Consider the following 21,403-nt stretch of genomic DNA (forward strand, 5'->3'; position numbering starts at 1 on the left):
ACACACACACACACACGCACACACAGCCTTTCCTTCTGCTAATCACACCTTTACCTATCACGCAATAACACTTTCATTTTCGTTATTTACACCTGTTTACTGCACCTTTGCTAATTAATGATTCACCTTTGCTAATAACCCCTGTATCCTTGATGATTAAAGATTTAACTTCGCTGATCCATCCCTTACCTTTACTAATTAGACCTATCATTTGGTAATAACAGTTTTACCTTTGCAACAACACCTTTAAACTTGATAATTACATTTTTCTTTGCCAATTAAACGGTTAGCTTCGGTAATTTTTTTCTCTCTTTTTCTCTCCTTATTTTTCATCCTAAAATTTTCACTCCTACGTCCATTTCTCATGTTTATCTGCGCTCTCTCTCTCTCTCTCTCTCTCTCTCTCTCTCTCTCTCTTCGCTATTAACATTCTTGTCTTTGTTAACAGCTCTACGTTTTATGATTAGACTTTTCCCTGTCTAATAATACATTCCGTTTTTTTTCTGTATTTTCTTACAATTCACTTTCTCTTCCCGTGGTAATTAACCCCTCTACTCAATTTTTGCTAATTAAACGTAAATTAAACCACCCTGCTGCGTTTTCTTTCCCCCGAGTCAGAAAATTGTCTCTTTTACGCTCGTTGTTCCTCATTGTTCTGGGTTAATGACTGTGTTTGCTTTCCTTTGTCACTTTTCTCAGCGCGTGGGTGAGAGAGAATGCAGGACACGGCGGTACTGTGAGGGACGCTCCTGTGCCACGCTGTCTAAATGCAACTATCCATGCCACTGCTTTTGCTCTCTCTCTCTCTCTCTCTCTCTCTCTCTCTCTCTCTCTCTCTCTCTCTCTCTCTCTCTCTCTCTCTCTCTCTCTCTCTCTCTCTCACACACACACACACACACACACACACACACACACACACACACACACACACACACACACACACACACACACACACACACACACACACACAGATTGAAATGAACGCAAAAATATGGATGAAAAACAAACCAGAAAAGGAAAAACGAGAGAAAATATCAGACTGAGAAGAAAAGAGAAGAGAAGAGAAAGGAAACGAAGGATAGAAATAAAGTAGGAAAAGGAAATAACAGGTTCAAGTCTCTCTCTCTCTCTCTCTCTCTCTCTCTCTCTCTCTCTCTCTCTCTCTCTCTCTCTCTCTCTCTCTCTCTCTCTCTCTCTCTCTCTCTCTCTCTCTCTCACTGGGCCTTTGGTAGGGAAATCTCAGTGGCACGTCGCTGTATCTACTTACATTCGCCTTTCGAGCAATTATTTTCCCCTCGCTAATTGCTAGAGCACAAAAAATGTACTTATCTACCTCGACAAATATGGAGTCTTACCTCACTATCAAGCCAGCGACGCCAATCCCCGGCCGCGGCGTTTCTGGGAAGGGAAAAAAGAGTTTGTATAATCCATTCCTCTCTCCCTCGTTCTGGGTGGGGTGACAGCAAAATGAACAAGACTCGCTTTTATCACCCCGCACGCCGAATATGATAAAATGTTTCGATGTATTGCGAGGCTGGAAATTTCAACATGTAAACTCATATTTTTATCTGTCTATTTGTCTATTTGTCTGTCTATCTATCTCTATCTCTCTATCCGTTTGTCTGTCTGTGTACTCTCTCTCCATCTGTCTATCTATCAATCTATCCATTTATCAATCAACCTATCTATCTATCCATGTATATCAAGCTATCAACCTATCTACTTATCAATTAATCTATCTATCTGTCTATCTATGTCTCCATCTGCCTATCTATCAACCTATCCATTTATCAATCAATCTATCTATCCATCCATGTATATCAAGCTATCAACCTATCTACTTTTCAATCTATCTATCTGTCTACCTATGTCTATCCATCCATCTATATCTTTGCATCTATCTATCTTTCTCCATCTATCTATCTATCTACTATCCATTTATCAATCAATCTATCAATCTATCCATGTATATCAAGCTATTAACCTATTTACTTATCAGTCTATCTATCTGTCTATCTCTGTCTATCCATCCATATATATCTATGCATTTATCTATCTTTCTCCATCTGTCTATCTCTCGAACTATCAATCTCTCTATATCTATCTATGCAATCATCTGCCTTTCTGTCTATTTTTTTGCATTCGAGTTTGATTTTAATGGCTATTGTTAAGGGGAAATGGTGACTGTCTATCTATCGAACTATCAATCTCTCCATATCTATCTATGCATCAGTCTGCCTTTCTGTATTTTTTTATGCATTCGAGTTTGATTTTAATGGCTATTGTAAAGGGGAAATGGTGAATGTGGTAGTTGCGATGATGCTGGTGACAGTATACAGATTCTTCGTTTCCTGAAAATCGCATCACTGATTCTGCCATGTTGCCTGGCTTTCAAATTCGTGCAGACAGAGGAAAATGGTGATGGTAGTGATTCGGTGTTTTGTTTCCAGGTCGAGGCTTTCTTGTTAATATGTCAGTGTATTTTCTTCCTATTCCTTTTACTCTGATGTGCCTGACGAGCGTAGAGCATATGAAAATGGGGGTGGTTTTGTTGTTGTTGTTAGTGGTGGTGATGGTGATGGTGATGGGGTTAGCATAAGCAGTGTTTCATGAGAGTGATTTTGTTATGAGTAAAAAAAGACTTCTCAATCATATTACTGTTGGAAAAGGGTATTACAGAGATGGGGGGGGGGAGGGGTGATGTTAGTATTATGAATTTTTGCTTTGTTTCTTTTTATTTTGATATTAAAAAAAAAAAAAATCAACGCGTTTCAAATCAATGCCTTTACACTGGATTTGATGACTATTGATAAAGCAAAAAAATGATGAATGTAGTGATAATAAATGATGATAATGATGATGATTATTTGGGTTTTTGTTATTGATGGTGGCAGGGGTAATGTTGTTATTGTAAATGTTGTTGTTGTTGTTGTTGTTGTTGTTGTTGTTGATGATGGTGGTGGTGGTTATAGAGGTAATGTTTCTGTCTTTGGTATTTTTCTTGCTGTTGTTGTTAATGGTGGCGTTACTATTGTTTTTGTTATTGTTGTTTTTGGTGGTGGAGGGGCTAGTATTGTTGTTGTTGTTAATGCTGTTGTTATTATTATTGTTGTTACTGCCGTTGTTCCCGTACTGATCGGATATTTTGCGGCTTCTCTTGATTGCTGCACTGAAATCATTTACGCTTCGCACGCATGTTGTTGTTGTTGTTGTTGTTGTTGTTGTTGTTGTTGTTGTTGTTGTTATCCCTCGCCCCCTCTTCCCCACCGGCAGCAGCTCTCGTCCTCCCTCGTTCCCGTGATCAGATCTATTGTTTTGCGTCCCGATTCGAAGATTTGGTGCGGTTGGTTATATATTTCGATGGACCGTCCCGCTTATCTGCCCACTCAGGACTTTTGTGCATATCAGGCTGATGACGAGGACGAAATAAATAAACGGAAAGATAGCTAGATAGAATGATAGAAATATAGGCAGACAGAGAAACAGAGAGGAACACAAATAAACACGAGAAATGGATGAAAGGAAAAAAAATGTTTGTAAGGGAGAATAAAATATAAATAGATAGACAGATAGAAAGAGAGAGACACGAACGAGAGAGGAACACAAACAAACACGAGAAATGGATGAAAGGAAAAAAATGTTTGTAAGGGAGAATAAAATATAGATAGATAGATAGATAGATAGAGACAAAACAAACACGAGAAATGGATGAAAGTAAAAAAATGTTTGTAAGGGAGAATAAAATATAGATAGATAGATAGATAGATAGAGAGAGAGAGATTAAGAGAATGACAAAGAAAAAAATAGAGGAAAGAAGGGGTGACTGAAAGCGACTATGAATTATTAAGTACACCAAAATCACTGTGAATGTGTATATGTATGTATGTATGGTATGTATATATGCGACACTATACATTATGAAATACCATAGAAGCAGTGTGTGTATGTGTATATGAATGTATCTCTGTATGTATGTTTGTGGGTATGTGTGTACGTACGTGTGTGTGTGTGTGTATGTACGTGTGTGTGTGTGTGTGTGTGTGTATGTACGTGTGTGTGTGTAGTCCAGATGGCGGTGCGTGTCCACCAATCGGCAACCTCGGCGCAATCAAGACGTAATCTGATTAGCGGATTACAAACTCTCGCTATTTGCTGGGTATTAATTTCAGGAAAGAGACCAAGTTGGCTGCACATCCCCAGATACTTCACGGTCTAAATTGCCTGCCCAGGATTATCTGTTTATTATTATGCATCTCTCTCTCTCTCTCTCTCTCTCTCTCTCTCTCTCTCTCTCTCTCTCTCTCTCTGCTCGCCTTTACTAATATTTCGTCTTCATTCATTGCTCATTTCTCTTTCTCTTTTTCTCTCCTTATTTTTCATCCTAAAACTTTCCCTCCTACGTCCATTTCTCATGTTTATCTGCTCTCTCTCTCTCTCTCTCTCTCTCTCTCTCTCTCTCTCTCTCTCTCTCTCTCTCTCTCTCTCTCTCTCTCTCTCTCTCTCTCTCTCTCTCTCTCTGTATTTTTCATCCTTAAATTTTTCCTCCTGCATCCATTTCTCATGTTTATCTGCCCCAATGCTCTCTCTCTCTCTCTCTCTCTCTCTCTCTCTCTCTCTCTCTCTCTCTCTCTCTCTCTCTCTCTCTCTCTCTCTCTCTCTCTCTCTCTCTCTCTCTCTCTCTCTCTCTCTCCATTCGTCTCGGCAAACAATTTTTCCTTTCATCACATTTTTTTCATGTTTATCTGGACTCTATTTTTTTCTCTCTCGTTTCTTTTCTCCGCTTTATCAGGACTCTCTCTCTCTCTCTCTCTCTCTCTCTCTCTCTCTCTCTCTCTCTCTCTCTCTCTCTCTCTCTCTCTCTCTCTAGCTCCACTCGTGACCTATAAATGGAAATCCTTCTCATTACAAAACTCAAAATCCAGGTTTATTTTCACTCTGCACGAGGGATTAAAATGGTTCATCTCCGCCCCGGGACTCGGAGGAACGCACGGCTGCTGCTGCGTCTCTCTCTCTCTCTCTCTCTCTCTCTCTCTCTCTCTCTCTCTCTCTCTCTCTCTCTCTCTCTCTCTCTCTCTCTCTCTCTCCTTTTTCTTACCTTTCTTTGCCTGTATTCTTCCTTCTTTCTCTATTCCTTTAGTTTTTCCTACCTCTTTCGTCCCCCCCCCTCTCTCTCTCTCTCTCTCTCTCTCTCTCTCTCTCTCTCTCTCTCTCTCTCTCTCTCTCTCTCTCTCGGGCCAGGGCGTGGGGCCAATCCAGGGATCGGGACGGTGCGCGAGGCTGTCGAGTTAATGGCAAGGATTAATGAAACAGGAGGTCGAGAGGGTTAGTCCAATACGCGGGACGGTCCGGGTGTTTACATTATAATTCTCCGGCGCTGGGGACGGTCGCGAATTGATGAAATGATAATAGTTGTGTCGTGATGGGGGAAAAAAGGGGTTAAGCTGTATTGATAGTGTTAATGAAGGTGTTTGGGGCGTTTGGTTATATAATTCGATGGACCGCCTAGCTAATCTGCCCACTCAGGTGTTGTGTGCATATCAGGCTGATGACGAGGACGAGAGACAGATAGATAGATAAACAGACTGATAGAGATAGAGATAGACATATAAAGAGATAGAATAATATTGAGAATACGAGACGAATACTCTCTTTTGACTACACGAATATTTTGATCAGATAGAAAGATAGATAGAAAGATAGAGATAGATGGATAAAAAGAAGAGTTCACCGTAACAAGATAACTTCCACTGACGCGAAGATCAAAGTAAAAGTCAACTCGCGTGATTAAAACATCGACTGTGCATGAATGATCAAAGGGAAACGCACACACGAACACACTAACACGTCATGCTGGGCTGCACTCTGCCATGCTGTGCCACGCCATGCTGATACACGCCAGATAACACATGCTATCACAGAACACCACATGCTCTCACAACAAAGCTCATAATACTACAAAATATCCCACAATAACACTAAATAACTGAATAAAACATGCTACATAACACATACTATCACATACTCTCACAACAAAGCTCATAACACAACATAACATCCCCCAATGGCAGTAAATAACGTAAAATAACAGAATATAACATGCAACATAACACATACTATCACATAACATCACATACTTTCACAACAAATCACATGACACCGCACAATATCCCCAAATATAAATAACATAACATAACATGAGAAAATAAGACGCATCATATCACACACTGTCACATAACATTAACTACCGTCACAAAATTTCATACCAAGTAACATCATGTACATATCAAATCACATAACATCAAATAACATCTTGTAATAGCACACAGTAGTTCATCATGGTCCGCTAAGTAATTATGCACATCTCTTTTTTTTTCTTCCTTCCTCTTTCTTTCTCTCTTCCAATCTGTTCTATCTTTCTTTCATTTTTTTACTCTCTCTCTCTCTCTCTCTCTCTCTCTCTCTCTCTCTCTCTCTCTCTCTCTCTCTCTCTCTCTCTCTCTCTCTCTCTCTCTCTCTCTCTCTCTCTTCTTTTCTGTATAACGTATCATACTAATACCGATATGTCAGATAAATACATACATAAACACATTCTCTCTCTCTCTCTCTCTCTCTCTCTCTCTCTCTCTCTCTCTCTCTCTCTCTCTCTCTCTCTCTCTCTCTCTCTCTCTCGGCAACACAGTCAGACATATTATTTGCATTTTCCTCACCTGTTGCAGCCCCGGGAAGGTGAACAGCCAATTACAAAGCAGGAGGTTAAGTGAGGCTGTCTGGATCGCTTAATACGAATTCATTGATCTTTTACATCGGCAATCACGAACTCAACGACGAGACGAATATTCTCTTTCAACAACACGAATATTTTTTTTAGCTATAAGACGAATAATTTTTGAGATACGAGATGACTGATTTTTTATTAGTACGAAACGGATTTTTTTTTTTAATTTACGAATTCTTTGATCTTTTTACATCGGCGATCATGAACTCAACGACGACACGAATATTCTCTTTCAACAACACGAATATTTTTTTAGCTATAAGACGAATAATTTTTGAGATACGAGATGACTGATGTTTTTATTAGTACGAAACGGATTTTTTTTTTAATTTACGAATTCTTTGATCTTTTACATCGGCAATCACGAACTCAACGACGACACGAATATTCTCTTTTAACAACACGAATATTATATTTAACTATATGACGAACAATTTTTGAGATACGAGATGAGTGACTTTTTTATTAGTACGAAACGGATTTTTTTTTTATAATTATGAGACGAATTCCTTTTTATCTTGTTATTTTTTGTTTGCTTCCTTGGTTAGTATTGTGAGATGGCTTCATTCTGTTCGTTTAACAACTAGAATATTTTTTTTAACTGTAAGACGAATAATTTCTGAGGTACGAGATGACTGACTTTTTTATTAATACGAAACGGATTTTTCATTTTTCTTATTATGAGACGAATTCCTTTTTATCTTGTTATTTTTGGTTTTCCTTGGTTAGTATTGTGAGATGGCTTCATTCTGACAGTGGAACTTCCTGCATTATACTCTGCAAATATGTCTCGTACCGTTAGTTCCATATATGTATTTTTTCATGTTCAGCTTTCTTTAAACTTATTTCCTCATTTTGATCATTTTGATTCTGTCTCCCCGCAAAACTAACTTACATATACGCTTTCCCATCTTCAGCTCCTTATACAAAACCCCTTTACAATAAGATCAGACCCTCAATGCATAGTAAATCCATCTTTATTCACAGTTTCTCAAAATACGAATTGTGTCTACTAGAAAATGTACTCTTCTATTTTACATTTTGATCCTTTGGCCTATTCAGACACTTCCTACTGTACACTATGTTCAGGAGCAGCGCCAACGGTCTGTTTTTTTTTCATTTGCTTTTGCCCTTGAGCTGCTTCCTTTCCTTAAAAAACAAAATAACTAGAAATCCCTTTATATTAAGTTCAAATCCTAAACGCATACTAAAACCCTCCTTGATCCTCCTCACCCTCATACTAAATCCTCCTTAATTCAAACGTCTCCCCACACGACCTGACTCTACTTGACATTGTACTCCCTTACCTTTTTTCTCTCCCTGGTTAACTTCCTTCCCATACGCCTATAACGAGACAATAAAGGGACCCAGGCGTCTTTTGTATGTACTCGGCTCGCGGGAAAGCACCGATATGGGACCCGAAACCCTATAAAGCAGAGAGCAGAGGATCCAGGCCCGCGAGGTTATTATCTGAGAAGCCAAACAAAGGAGATTTCGTCGTCTATATTTTTGCAGATGAGGTCCTTAAGGATTCAGAGATTGGAGAAAATACTGTTGTGAGATGGGGTGGAATATAAAGGAGGAGAGAGAGAGAGAGAGAGAGAGAGAGAGAGAGAGAATGGCTTTACGGTTAAGTGCTCTATAGACAAGGTAAAAACATAGTATATTCAGAGTTAATTTGGTTTCAGAGCAGGAAATTTTCTCTCTCTCTCTCTCTCTCTCTCTCTCTCTCTCTCTCTCTCTCTCTCTCTCTCTCTCTCTCTCTCTCTCTCTCATCGGCGAAAAAAAGTGATGCGCAACGGAAAAATGGAGAAAAAAATAAAAATAAAAAGGCTTTACGTGATAATGAGCCACAAAAATGATGAAAAAAATAATAGCAACAAAAAACAGAAAACAAACAGATTAAACAGAAAAAAAGAGGAAAACAATAACTAATAAAATAATGAGCAACAGACAAATGATAAAAGAATAATAACAATAACAAGAACAGAAAAAAAGGATGACACAAAAAAAAAAGAAGATAAAACAATAACCGCATAAAAGAAGTAAAAAGAAAAATAATAAAAAGAGGAAAGAAAATTAAAAGTTAAAGAGTATAATAAAAGTTAAGTGGTTCCATGTGAATTTCGTTTCCTCTTTGAAGCATAAAAGAAAAAGAAGAAAAAAAGGTGAAACAGCCCATTTGAAACGCGCGAAGCAGGTTAATCGCCGTGTGTATTAACCTAAAAAAAAAAAGATATTGTAATACTCCTGACATTCCAGCATTCCTTTGAGGCCCAAGCATTCATTAGGACTATATTTTATTCTCTCTCTCTCTCTCTCTCTCTCTCTCTCTCTCTCTCTCTCTCTCTCTCTCTCTCTCTCTCTCTCTCTCTCTCTCTCTCTCTCTCTCTCTCTCTCTCTCTCTCTCTCTCTCTCTCTCTTGCTTCATGTTTTATTATTATCAGTATTACTGTTAGACTTATCATAAACATTATCAATATTATCATTACTATTATTTCTATTTTATTTTAATTTTATTCAATTCCCTACAACGAATATTTTTAAGTCAAGTTTTTCTTTTTGTTCATAGTATCTATTTTCACTTTAACATTAAACGTTTTTCCCTTCTCTTCAACTTGTTATTCAATATTGAAGAACACTTGAATGTGCTACTCAGTTTACCTTCTATAAAACAATCATCATGTTTTTTTTTCTGGTTTTGTTTAATGTGTTTTATTTTTCATGTTTCCGTTCACAACACAGACTTCACATGCAGTTCGACAATATATGACTTGCTTACTTCCACTCTCTTCCATATAACGATTTGCTCATTTCCTTCTTCCTTCCATGATATGATTTGCCCATTTCCACTTCCTTCTCTTTTTTATTTTTTCCCTTCAAAATATCAAGTTCACACGCAAGGCCAACGATATCACGCCCGTCTCCACTTCTTTCTGCATTTTCTTTTACCCACAATAGAAAAATTCACGTGCATGCTTACGATACGATATTACGCACATTTTCTTCTTCCTTATGTTTTATTTTTTATTTTTCCCTTCACAATACTAAATCCACACGCAGGTCGACAATATGATATGATTTGGACATTCCCACTTTCTTCCGGGATATGATTTGCCCATTTCCACTTACTATTTTTCATTTTTCCCTCAAAATCTTAAACTCACAGGCAAGTCCGACGATATCATGCCCATCTCCACTTCCTTCTACATTCTCTTCATTCACCCACAGCAGAAAAAAATACATGCAGCCTTACAGTATGATATGAGACCCGTTTTCACTTCCTTCTTTTTCTTCAACTCCCATCGACTTTCTTCAATTCCAATTCTGCCTTTTACATTTTTACCTCACAATATCCAGCTCACAGACAATTCCAACGATATCATGCCCATCTCCAATTCCTTCTACTTTTTTCTTCATTCACCCACAATAGAAAACGATACATGCAGCCTTACAGTATGATATGAGACCCGTTTGCACTTTCTTCTTTTTCTTCAACTCCCTTTACATTTTTCCCTCACAATATCTAATTCACAGGCAAGTCCAACGATATCATGCCGATCTCCTATTCCTTCTACATTTTTCTTTATTCACCCACAGTATGATATGAGACCCGTTTGCACTTTCTTCTTTTTCTTCAACTCCCTTTACATTTTTCCCTCACAATATCTAATTCACAGGCAAGTCCAACGATATCATGCCCATCTCCACTTCCTTCTATATTTATTCCCTTATTCACTCACAATAGAAAAAGAACTAAATGCTGTCTTACAATATGATATGACACCCGTTTCTAATTCCTTTTCATTTTCACTCAACGGCCACTGACTTTCATTTCCACCGCTACCTTTTTCATTCTCCCTCGCAAGATCAAATTTACATGCAAGTCTAACGATATCATGCCCATCTCCACTTTCTTTTACACTTTTCTTCATTCACCCACAATAGAAAAAAATGCATGCAGTCTCACAATACGATATGATACCCGTTCCCACTTCTGCCTTTTTCATTCTCCCTACGCAAGATCAAATTTACATGTAAGTCTAATGATATCATGCCCATCTCCACTTTCTTTTACACTTTTCTTCATTCACCCACAATAGAAAAAAAATACATGCAGTCTCACAATACGATATGATACCCGTTCCCACTTCTGCCTTTTTCATTCTCCCCTCGCAAGATCAAATTTACATGCAAGTCTAACGATATCACGCCCATCTCCACTTTCTTTTACAATTTTTCATCATTCACCCGCAATAGAAAAAAATACATGCAGTCTCACAATACGATATGATACCCGTTCCCACTTCTGCCTTTTTCATTCTCCCCTCGCAAGATCAAATTTACATGTAAGTCCAACAGTACCGTGCCCATCTCCACTTCCTTTTATACTTTTCTTCATTCACCCGCAATAGAAAAAAATACATGCAGTCTCACAATACGACTTGATACCCGTTCCCACTTCTGCCTTTTTCATTCTCCCCTCGCAAGATCAAATTTACATGCAAGTCTAACGATATCATGCCCATCTCCACTTTCTTTTACACTTTTCTTCATTCACCCACAATAGAAAAAAAAAATACATGCAGTCTCACTTCTATTCCTTTTTTGTTGCCTGAATTCACTCGGGCGAACTTCAGAGTGGGGAATAGTGTGATACTGAGGAGGAGGAGGAGGAGGAGGAGGAGGAGGAGGAAGAGGAGGAGGAGGAGGAGGAGGAGGAGGAGAAGGAGGAGGAAAACAGAGAAGAAAAGAAGAAGCAGATTGAGGAGAAAGAGCGAAAAATGAGGACGAGAATGAGAAGAGGAGGAGAGGAAAAGGAGGAGGAGGAGGAAAACAGAGAAGAAAAGAAGAAGCAGAATCAGGAAAAAGAGCAAAAAAGAGAACGAGAATGAGAAGAGGAGGAGGAGGAGGAGGAGGAGGAGAGGAGGAAAATAGAGAAGAAAAGAAGAAGCAGATTGAGGAGAAAGAGCAAAAAATGTGGAGCAGAAAAAAAGATGATGATGATGATGATGATGAGGAGGAGGAGGAGGAGGAGGAGATGGAGGAGGAGGAGGAGGAAAAGCGGAAAAAAAGAAGAGTATGCAAAAGAAACGAGATAAAAAAACGAGACGAGAAAGAATTGAAACGAGAAGAGCAGAAAGAGATTTATGCAAAGAAGGAGAAGGAACGGAACGAAGAAAGCACGGAAATGAAGAAAAAAAGAAGAGAAAGAAGACAAAGAGGAGAAGGTAAAAAGAAGAAAGCGAAAATGAATACGAAGAAGATAGAGAAAGAAAAAAGGCGAAAATTAAATGACTACGAAGAACAAAAGAGAAAGAGAAGGAGGTATAAGAGAAAAAAGAAGGACAAGAGATAGAGAAAAGAAGTTGGAAAATGAGGAAGAAGAGGAAAAAAAGACTTAAAATTAGGAGAACATGAAGGAAAAAAAGAGGAGGATTTAGAGAAGCAAGAGGAATAGGAGAAAGAGAAAAGATGTTAGAAAATGAGGAAGAGGAGGAAAAAAGGAGGATAACAAAGAAAATATCAAGAACAAAAAGAAAGAGAAGGAAGAATAAGAGAAGAAAGAGTGATAGGAGAAAGAGAAAATAAGTTAAAAAAGAGGGAAAAGAGAAAAGGCTGAAAAATAAGACAACATGAAGAACCAAAGGAAGGAGAAGCAGGAAGGAACAAAGGAAAAAAAATAAGAGAAAGAGAAGATGGAAAAGGAAAAAATCAAAGAAGTAAGATTGTTAAGATAAAGGAAAAACAAGAAGAGAAAAACGAATGACGAATAAAGAAAGAGAAGAGAATGATAAAACAAGTCAGCAAAGGAGAAATCAGTGACGTAAGAGGAGAAAAAAAATGCCTTAAAAACTGTCTTGAATTAAAAAAAAATCAAAGAAGGTTAGATAAAGAAAAAAAGAAGAGAAAAACGAATGACGAATAAAATAAAGAAGGAGAAGAGAAAGATAAAACAAGTTGGCAAAGGAGAAATCAGTGACGTAAGAGGATTTAGGGAAGAAAAAAGAGAAAGATAAAAAAAAAACATGCTTCAAAAACTGTCTGTGATTCGCCTCAAAACAACCTTATGAATCTGCCCGACTTCTCCACCTCGTCTCTGTGACTAATTGGATCCCGAGCTGTTAGTGAAGGTCAAGAGAGCGAGAGAGAGAGAGAGAGAGAGACGACAAATGCGGAGAAGGAGGCAGGAAGAAGCCGGAGGAATGAGGGACAAGTCAGAAGAGGAGGAGGAGGAGGAGGAGGAGGAGGTGCCAACATGGAGAAGGAGGAGGAAATGAATGCAAGGGACAAGGCAGATGACGTTGGAAGGAATGGAGAAGTGAAGACAGGAGATAAAGGAGGAGGAAGAGGAGGAAGAGGAAGAGGAGGAGGAGGAGGAGGATAAGGAGGACTAGGAGGAGGGGAGGAACACAGGACAGAGAGAAAGGAGAGTAATAGAGGGAGTAAGTGAGGGAAATAAAAAGAGAAACGGCTGAAGTGGAGAAAGAGAAAGAGAGAAAAGATAGAGAAGTGGGTATAAAAGGAGGGAAAAGATGAAGGAGGGACTGAAGACGAGGAGAAAAATGAAAACAGAAATGGAGGGAAAATGAAGAGGAAATGGAGAAGAGGAGAGAAAAGGGGGAGGAAGAGGAGAAAGCAAAATGGAAACGGAAAACCAAATTGAGACAAGTGGGAGAAAGGAGGGATAAAAAGTCAAGGAGAGAGAGAGAGAGAGAGAAAAAAAGGGAGGAGGAAGAGGAGACGGAGGAGGAGGGGCCGAACAGGGGAAGTCAGCAGGAGAAGGAATTGAAGGGAGACGAAGAAGGAGAAGGAGGAGGAGGAGGAAGAGAGGGAGGGGCCGAAGAGGGGAGGTCAGGAGGCGCAGGAATTGAAGTAAGGTCAGCGCCGAGTCGTGAATGGCACCGAAATCTCTTTTGCCGCGCACCTCTCAAATCCTGCCTCGGGTGGAATCAGCAATAAAATTCAAACTTTTCTTCTCTCTCTCTCTCTCTGTGCTTGACCTCTTCCCTATTTTTTTTCATCTTCCTCTTCCACACACACACACACACACACACACACACACACACACACACACAAATTTAATATTCATCAAAATGGCTTGTGGCAAAGATTTGTAGTTGGAAATATATTCAACGGACAAGATTCTGTGTGTGTATTTTCTTGATAACTCTCTCTCTCTCTCTCTCTCTCTCTCTCTCTCTCTCTCTCTCTCTCTCTCTCTCTCTCTCTCTCCATTCTTCCTCCCTCATACCTCTTGCCTTAAGTCGGTCATATTGAAAACCTTATCCTCTCTTCCCTTCCTTCTTTTCTTCCTTCCTTCCTCCTCTTCCTTCCCTTCCCCTCCTCCTCCTCTCCTTTTTCTTTCCTCCTTCTTAACATTAATCTTCCGGACATGCTCTTCCTTTCTCTCTCTCTCTCTCTCTCTCTCTCTCTCTCTCTCTCTCTCTCTCTCTCTCTCCCTCTCTCTCGACCTGGTCCCTATACATCCCTCTACCCGTTTTCTTTCATGCGACACAAGAGGCCATGCTTTAATATTTATATGGGTAACTCTGACATCTTAATTACATACATTGAAAGGCTCTTAAGAGGAAAGGAAAAGTATGGAAGTATGTGGACAAAAAAATTATTATATACTTCCATAATTCTGTTCATATATTCGTTTTATGGTTATTACATTCTTTTATGTGTTTTTTGGTCAAGGTAATTTACATTTCTGTGACATTTATGACGAGAGAGAGAGAGAGAGAGATCAAGTGGTACATCGCATCTTATTTGTCATTTTCTCCTCCTCCTCCTCCTCCTCCTCTTTCTTCTTGCTTCTTCTCCTCTTTCTCTTGCTTCATCTTAATGGGATTCAATTCTGATGTGAAAATAAATCTGTGTTCGTGGGAAAGTAAGGACGCAAAAGATTCTCACTCCATCTCTCTCTCTCTCTCTCTCTCTCTCTCTCTCTCTCTCTCTCTCTCTCTCTCTCTCTCTCTCTCTCTCTCTCTCTCTCTCTCCATTCCTTTCTTCTTATTTTATGCATCTTATTCCTTCCTATCCTTCCTTTTATTCGTCATTTCACTCCTCTTCTTCCTTCCTTCCTTCCTTCATTCCTTCCTTCCTTCCTACCTTCCTTTCTTCCTTCCTTCCCTCCTTCCTTCCTTTCTTCAGTCTTGGCTCTGTGGTTCTTAATCTTGCATATCCTTCGCTTTTCCTCCCCTTCCCTTCTTCCCTGTTTTTCTTTGTTATATGCTTCCTAATCCGACGTATCTCTTCTCTCTTTCTGTCATTTCTCTATACCTTTATTATTTCCTTCCTTCCTTCCTTCTCTTTTTTCTTCTCCCCTTTCTCGCTTCTTTTCTTCCTTCTTTGTTTTCTATTCCTTATGTCTATTTGTTTAACTCTTTTCTTCAGTTTTCCCTTTTAGTGTTTTCTATTTTACATCTATCTCCCTGTTCCTTCTTTCTCCTCGTTTATTTTCTCTTTTCCCTCGTTCGTTCCTTCCTTCCTAGATTATGTATGTATTAATTATTCCTTCGTATCCTTCTTCCTTCTTTTTTTAATCACCCTTCCTATTTCCTTTCGTTAATCCTCTATTATAATTCTTCTTAATTTTAATCATATCCATTCCTATTTGCATATCGATTTTTCTCCCTTTTTTTCTTAGTCATTCTTTCCTCCTCTAATTTATTCCATTCCAATCTCTTCTTCTTTTCTTTTTTCTCCTTTCCTTTTAATTATATATTTGTCTAACTTCTTCATATATTCATTTTTTTTCTTTTTCTTTTCTTACTTTCATTTATTTTCCTCGACAATGTTATTTATTTCTTCATATTTCTTTCTTTACTTCTTCTCTTCTTTCTCCCTTTTCTTCACTTTCTGTTACATACTTATTCATCCTTTTTTGTTTTATTCTTCCTCTTTTTTTTAAGCAGCTATTCTATCGTCTATTTTCCGTTCCCTATTTTCCTTCCTTCCTTTCCCTGATTCTCATTCGTATATATTAACTATACATTCTCGTCTTTCTTAATTTTTTTTCCTAATGTTTTATCTATTCTACTTCACTCTCCTTAAAACTTTTCGCATTTTACCCCATTCTCTCCTTTCTTTCGTCTCTCGCCTTCTTTTATGCGTTTTATAATATTCTCTTCTCTTTCTTCTTCCTTATTCTTTAAAAAAAAAATGGAACCTTTACATCCTTCCTTAACATCTGCATATTCTCATCATTTATCATCTTTTCCTTTTTACGTTTTCATCTTAACAATGCTTGGTCATATTTTTCTCTCTCTCACACACGCGAACACACCCACCCACACACACACACACATACACACAGACACAGACACACACACAGAAACACACTCTCTCTCTCTCTCTCTCTCTCTCTCTCTCTCTCTCTCTCTCTCTCTCTCTCTCTCTCTCTCTCTCTCTCTCTCTCTCTCTCTCTCTCTCTCTCTCTCTCTCTCTCTCTCTCTCTCTCTCTCTCTCTCTCTCTCTCTCTCTCTCTCTCTCTCTCTCTCTTTCACCTCACTATGCCTCCTCTCCCCTGCTAAGACCACCTTCATATAACCTTCCAGCTCCCTCCCTCCCCCTGTCCCCCGTGTGGTTGTCGTCTCCCCCGGGGCTAGGCTGCTCCCCCTGACTGTTTTATTTCCCCAGCTCCTCCCCTGATCCACCCAGCTTCCTTTTATTTCCTCAGAACGACTCCCACCGTCTTCTTTTAGCTGTTTTTTTCCCTTTTTTTCTTCTTCCCTCTCTCTTTCTTTGTTTCTGTCTGTCTGTCTGTCTTTCTTTTCTCGTTTCCTAAGTCTGTGTATTCTTTATCATGTTATTTTTCGTTTGCTTTTTTCTCTCTCCTCTCCTCTCCTCTCCTCTCCTCTCCTCTCCTCTCTCTCTCTCTCTCTCTCTCTCTCTCTCTCTCTCTCTCTCCTCGTTTTCTCAGTATGTGTGCTCTTCATCAAGGTTTTCTTTCTTCTCTTCTTTTTCTTTACTCTCTCTCCTCTCTCTTTTCCTTTCCTTACATTTCCTCTCTTTTCCTCTCCTCTTCTATACTCTCTTTTCCTCTCCTCTCCTCTCCCTCTCCCTCTCTCTCTCTCCTCGTTTTCTCGGTATATTTTCCTTCTTCTCTCCTTTTTCTTTACTTTCTCTCCTCTCTCATTTCTTCTCCTTATCTTTTCTCTCTTTTCCTCTCCTTTTCTCTACTCTCTTTTCCTTTCTTCTCCTCTACTCTCCCTCTCTCTCTCTCTCTCTCTCTCTCTCTCTCTCTCTCTCTCTCTCTCTCTCTCTCTCTCTCTAGCTCTCTCTTCCATTATTCATCACCACGACAACTGAAGCGGTGAAGGAGAGCTCTTGAGTGTAGGGAAATTAAGAGATGAAGGACTGAAGGAAGGAAAGGATGAATAAGGGAATTACTAGACGGAGAAGGATATGACACCGTAAGGAAATAGCGACATGAATAAAAAAGTGAATGAATGAATAAGAAATGAGGACTTACACAGACAGGGAAAAAGGGATAAAGGGTATAAAAGAAAGAAAGGATGAATGAAAAATAGAGAAGAAAAATGTGTATAAATGAAAGAATGAATGAATGAGAAATGAAGGCGTGCACAGCGAGGAAGAAATCTATAAATGAAGGAAGAAATGAATATGATATGAAAACTTGCATAGAGGAAAAGAAATGTATAGGGGAAAGAAGCAATGAGAAAAAACAAACTTGCAACTAAAAGGTTAAACGTATGAAAAAATAAAAGAAAGTATGAACAGAAGAATAAAGACATAATGAAGGAGGAACGTAGAGGAATTAAGTAAACAAGTAAAAGATTAACAACATATCAGACAGAATCAATGGATAAGCAAACAAACGAGTAATTCATTCACACACAAAGGAAAAATAAAGATGATAAATTCCAGAACAACTCAACAATTACGAAGAGAAATGAGACACAGTAATTGAAATCTTAGGAATAGAAATCACTGAGGATATACTTAATTAAAATGCCCTCTATTATCTCAATCCTAAATGACAGAAACAGGGACTAAATCGTAAAAATAGAAATCACTGAACATATATTAAACTGAAAGTCTTAAATAATTTCGAAGATGAATGAAAAAAAAGCAGCATTTCAAATCACATAAATATAAATCCCTGAATATATATACGAGGAATTAAAGTGCCCTCCATAATTAAATACTAAATGACAGAAGCAGCAACTAAATCATCTAAATAGAAATCACTGAACATATATTAAATTAACAGCCTAAATACTTTTGAAGAGAAAAGAAAAAAAGTATTTTAAACCATATAAGTAGAAATGACGGCGGTGTGTGTGTGTGTGTGTGTGTGTGTGTGTGTGTGTGTGTGTGTGTGTGTAGAAAATGTCTCCCTTTGGCGCTGTTTGCAAGTTTTAACAATTATTTCTACATTTTATTTGTTTAAGTACCGATATATCTTTTGTTTTGTTTGTTTTCCTATTTTCTTTGCTCATGGAAGCGGAGGAACACACATGGAATTAAAATGCCACAAAAATAGGAAGTCAACCCATATAAATAGAAATCACTGAACATACATGGAATTAAAATGCCCTTAATAATTACAATCATAAACAGCAGGAACTCAAACCATATCAATAGAAATCACTGAACATACATGGAATTAAAATGCCCTCAATAATTGCAATCACAAACATCGGAAACAGGAACTCAAATCATATCAATCATATCAATAGAAATCACTGAACATACATGGAATTACAATGCCCTCACTCGTGTATCGGTGGAACAGGAAGCGAATTAACTGATTGGCTAGTTAAATAAAGAGAGAGGTAACTTAATAAAGAAAAATATATTTGTTTTAGTCTCCCCGGACACGCGCGCCGAGGTTTCCAGATTACTTTATTCTCTCTGTGACAGATTTACAACATACGGACTTGTGCAAGGAGAAAAATGGAAGATACGTTATTCATGATTAAAAAGGAAATGCTTAAAGAAAATATACCTGAATGAATCTGAATTATATATGAATCAGATATGACAACACACATGAAGGAAATACAGACACACAGACAAACAGGGAGACAGGCATTAGAGGAGGGGGAAGACTAAAAAAAAAGACAAAAAATAAATAAATGAAAAGATTGGGGAATACAAAACGATATAGAAGATAAGATAAGAGAGAAGCGAAGCAAGGGAGTAGAACATAAAAGTAGATAAGAAAATAGAAGAGAGAAAAGAAGATAAGGAATAGAAGGTAAATAAAAAAAAGAAGGGGAAGGGGAGGGAAAGGAAGGGAAGGGAAGGCAGACGGATAAACAAAGACTAGGATATGCAAGTAGAGAGGGGGAGAGGAGGACAGACAGAGAATACGTGTCATGTTTAAAAGGAAATAATGAAACAAAAATAATTCAGCAAAACGTTAACAAACAAAAATATATAGACAAATCGTAACACTAAAACGACCCTGAATATAGAAAGAGAAATAAATAGAAGAAACTAACAGATGAAGAAACAGACAGATCGACAAACAAACGGCTAAACAAAGACACAGAACGACAGACAGACAGAGGATAAGAGAGATAAAGAGACATACATTTACAGAGATGGTGCGTTTGTAATATATCAGAACAAACACACACAAACTGATAGATAGATAGATAGTAGAGAGAGAGAGAGAGAGAGATACCCAGACACACACTAAAACCTTGCTCTTGTCCGTCCAGAATTTAGGAAAACAGACACAGATAATTAAATTCAAATATGAGAAAAAGACAGACAGAGAGAGACACAACTACGGAGAGAAAAACAAACAAAATAAAAAGAGATAAAAACAGACACAACAATAAAGAGAAAACTAATATAAAAAAGAGACAGATACAACTATAGAAAAAAAATATAAAAAAATGAGACAAACCAAATTGCAGAGAGAAAACATATACAAAAAAGAGACGGACAATTACAAACAAAAACATATATGGAAAAACAACAACAAACAGACTAACAGACGAACACAGCCAATAGCAACGCCTTGTCCCTAGCAGTCGGCGGTCTGTTCATAAATTACCACAACTTTTACGCTTCAGATAAAGTAACATCTTCATCGGTTTAATTAACGCGGGGCGGCGAGAACATCCTTCATTAAAACGCCGGTGTGTGTGTGTGTGTGTGTGTGTGTGTGTGTGTGTGTGTGTGTGTGTGTGTGTGTGTGTGTGTGTGTAGAAAACTCTCCCTTTGGCGTTGTTAGTAAGTTTGTACAATTATTTCTCCATCTTATTTATTTACGCGGCAAGATGTCTTTGTTGTTTTTTTTCTTTGTTTTTTTCCTTTGCTCGGAGAAGCGGAGGGAAGCGTTAAGCCTAAGACGTGGGAGTAAAAACGTTGTGTGTATATGATGTCCTGAGCCCCAGGTGTGTGCGTGTGTGTGTGTGTGTGTTTGTGTGTGTGTGTGTGTGTGTGTGTGTGTGTGTGAGCGTTTGGAAGCCAGTGACCTGAGATGTTATTGTGCGCTCTCTCTCTCTCTCTCTCTCTCTCTCTCTCTCTCTCTCTCTCTCTCTCTCTCTCTCTCTCTCTCTCTCTCTCTCTCTCTCTCAGTCTTTCTCAGATTAACTGTGACCTAAATAACAAAACTAAATAACTATAATAATAATGATAATAACAACAGCAACAACGACAACAATAAATATAATAGTAGTAGTAGTAGTAGTAGAAAAACAACAACAAGAACAAGAACAAAAATAAATAGAGGAAGTGCAAATGCGCAACAGAACAGGATGTAAAATGATCAAGGAAAAGTGAATCTCTATATTAAGAAATCTGCATCGTAACTGAAAAAAAAAAAAAAGCTTTACTCCCTGAAGCAATTTCCACACCAATTCTGAGAGGACTTTCGACTCCTCTTCATTTTCTTTTTGTTGGAAGCCCCAGTATTATTGTCCATTCCTCTTTGTCGTTCCTCCATTCTCCATTTTCCCTTTCTCCTCCTCTTTGTTCTGCTATCATTCCTTTTCTGGCTTTTCCTTTTCCTTTTATCGCGTTTTCCAATATTTTATCTTTTTTGATGCTCGGTTTTAATGTCCATCACTACTTCTTTCCTTTCTTCTCTATTTTCCCTTTTTTCCATCTCCTCTTCGTTCTCCTATTATTCCTTCTCTAGCTCTTCCTTTTCCTCTTGTTTCTCATATTCTGACATTTTTTTTTCTTTTTGATGCTCGGTTTTAATGTCCATAACTCCTTCTTTCCTTTCTCCTCCATTTTCTCTTTTTTCCATCTCCTCTTCGTTTTCCTATTATTCCTCCTCTAGCTCTTCCCTTTTCTCTTGTTTCTCATATTCTGACATTTTCCTCTTTTTGTTGTTCGGTTTTATTGTCTATCCCTCCTTGTCTTTCCTTTCTTCTGCATTTTCTATTTCTCCTTTTCCTCCTCCTTCTCGTTCTCTTATCATTACTTTTCTACCTCTTTATTTTCCTCTTTCAGATATTGACATTATTTTTTTGAGGCTCTTTTTTTTCTCTTTCGCTCCTTGTCTTTCCTTTCTTCTGCATTTTCCATTTCTCCTTTCCCTCCTCCTTCTCGTTCTCTTATCATTACTTTTCTACCTCTTTATTTTCCTCTTCTTTCACATATTCTGACATTATTTTTTTATGCTCA

The 21,403-nt window shown here is 38.2% G+C and overlaps 1 protein-coding gene and 1 long non-coding RNA gene across 2 annotated transcripts in view; one reads left to right on the plus strand and one right to left on the minus strand.

The window, feature by feature from the left end:
- Nucleotides 1-21,403, minus strand: part of LOC126996094 (DNA mismatch repair protein Msh3-like) — a 250,738-nt gene that overhangs the window by 63,318 nt on the left and 166,017 nt on the right. The window contains exon 4 of the mRNA XM_050856215.1: nucleotides 1,356-1,398. The gene's annotated coding sequence lies outside the window, so the exon portion shown is untranslated. The remainder of the gene's footprint in view (nucleotides 1-1,355; nucleotides 1,399-21,403) is intronic.
- Nucleotides 1-21,403, plus strand: part of LOC126996099 (uncharacterized) — a 95,331-nt gene that overhangs the window by 16,789 nt on the left and 57,139 nt on the right. The window lies entirely within an intron of this gene.

The sequence above is a fragment of the Eriocheir sinensis genome, chromosome 9 (assembly GCF_024679095.1).
Source record: "Eriocheir sinensis breed Jianghai 21 chromosome 9, ASM2467909v1, whole genome shotgun sequence".
In the NCBI taxonomy this organism is placed as follows: domain Eukaryota; kingdom Metazoa; phylum Arthropoda; class Malacostraca; order Decapoda; family Varunidae; genus Eriocheir; species Eriocheir sinensis.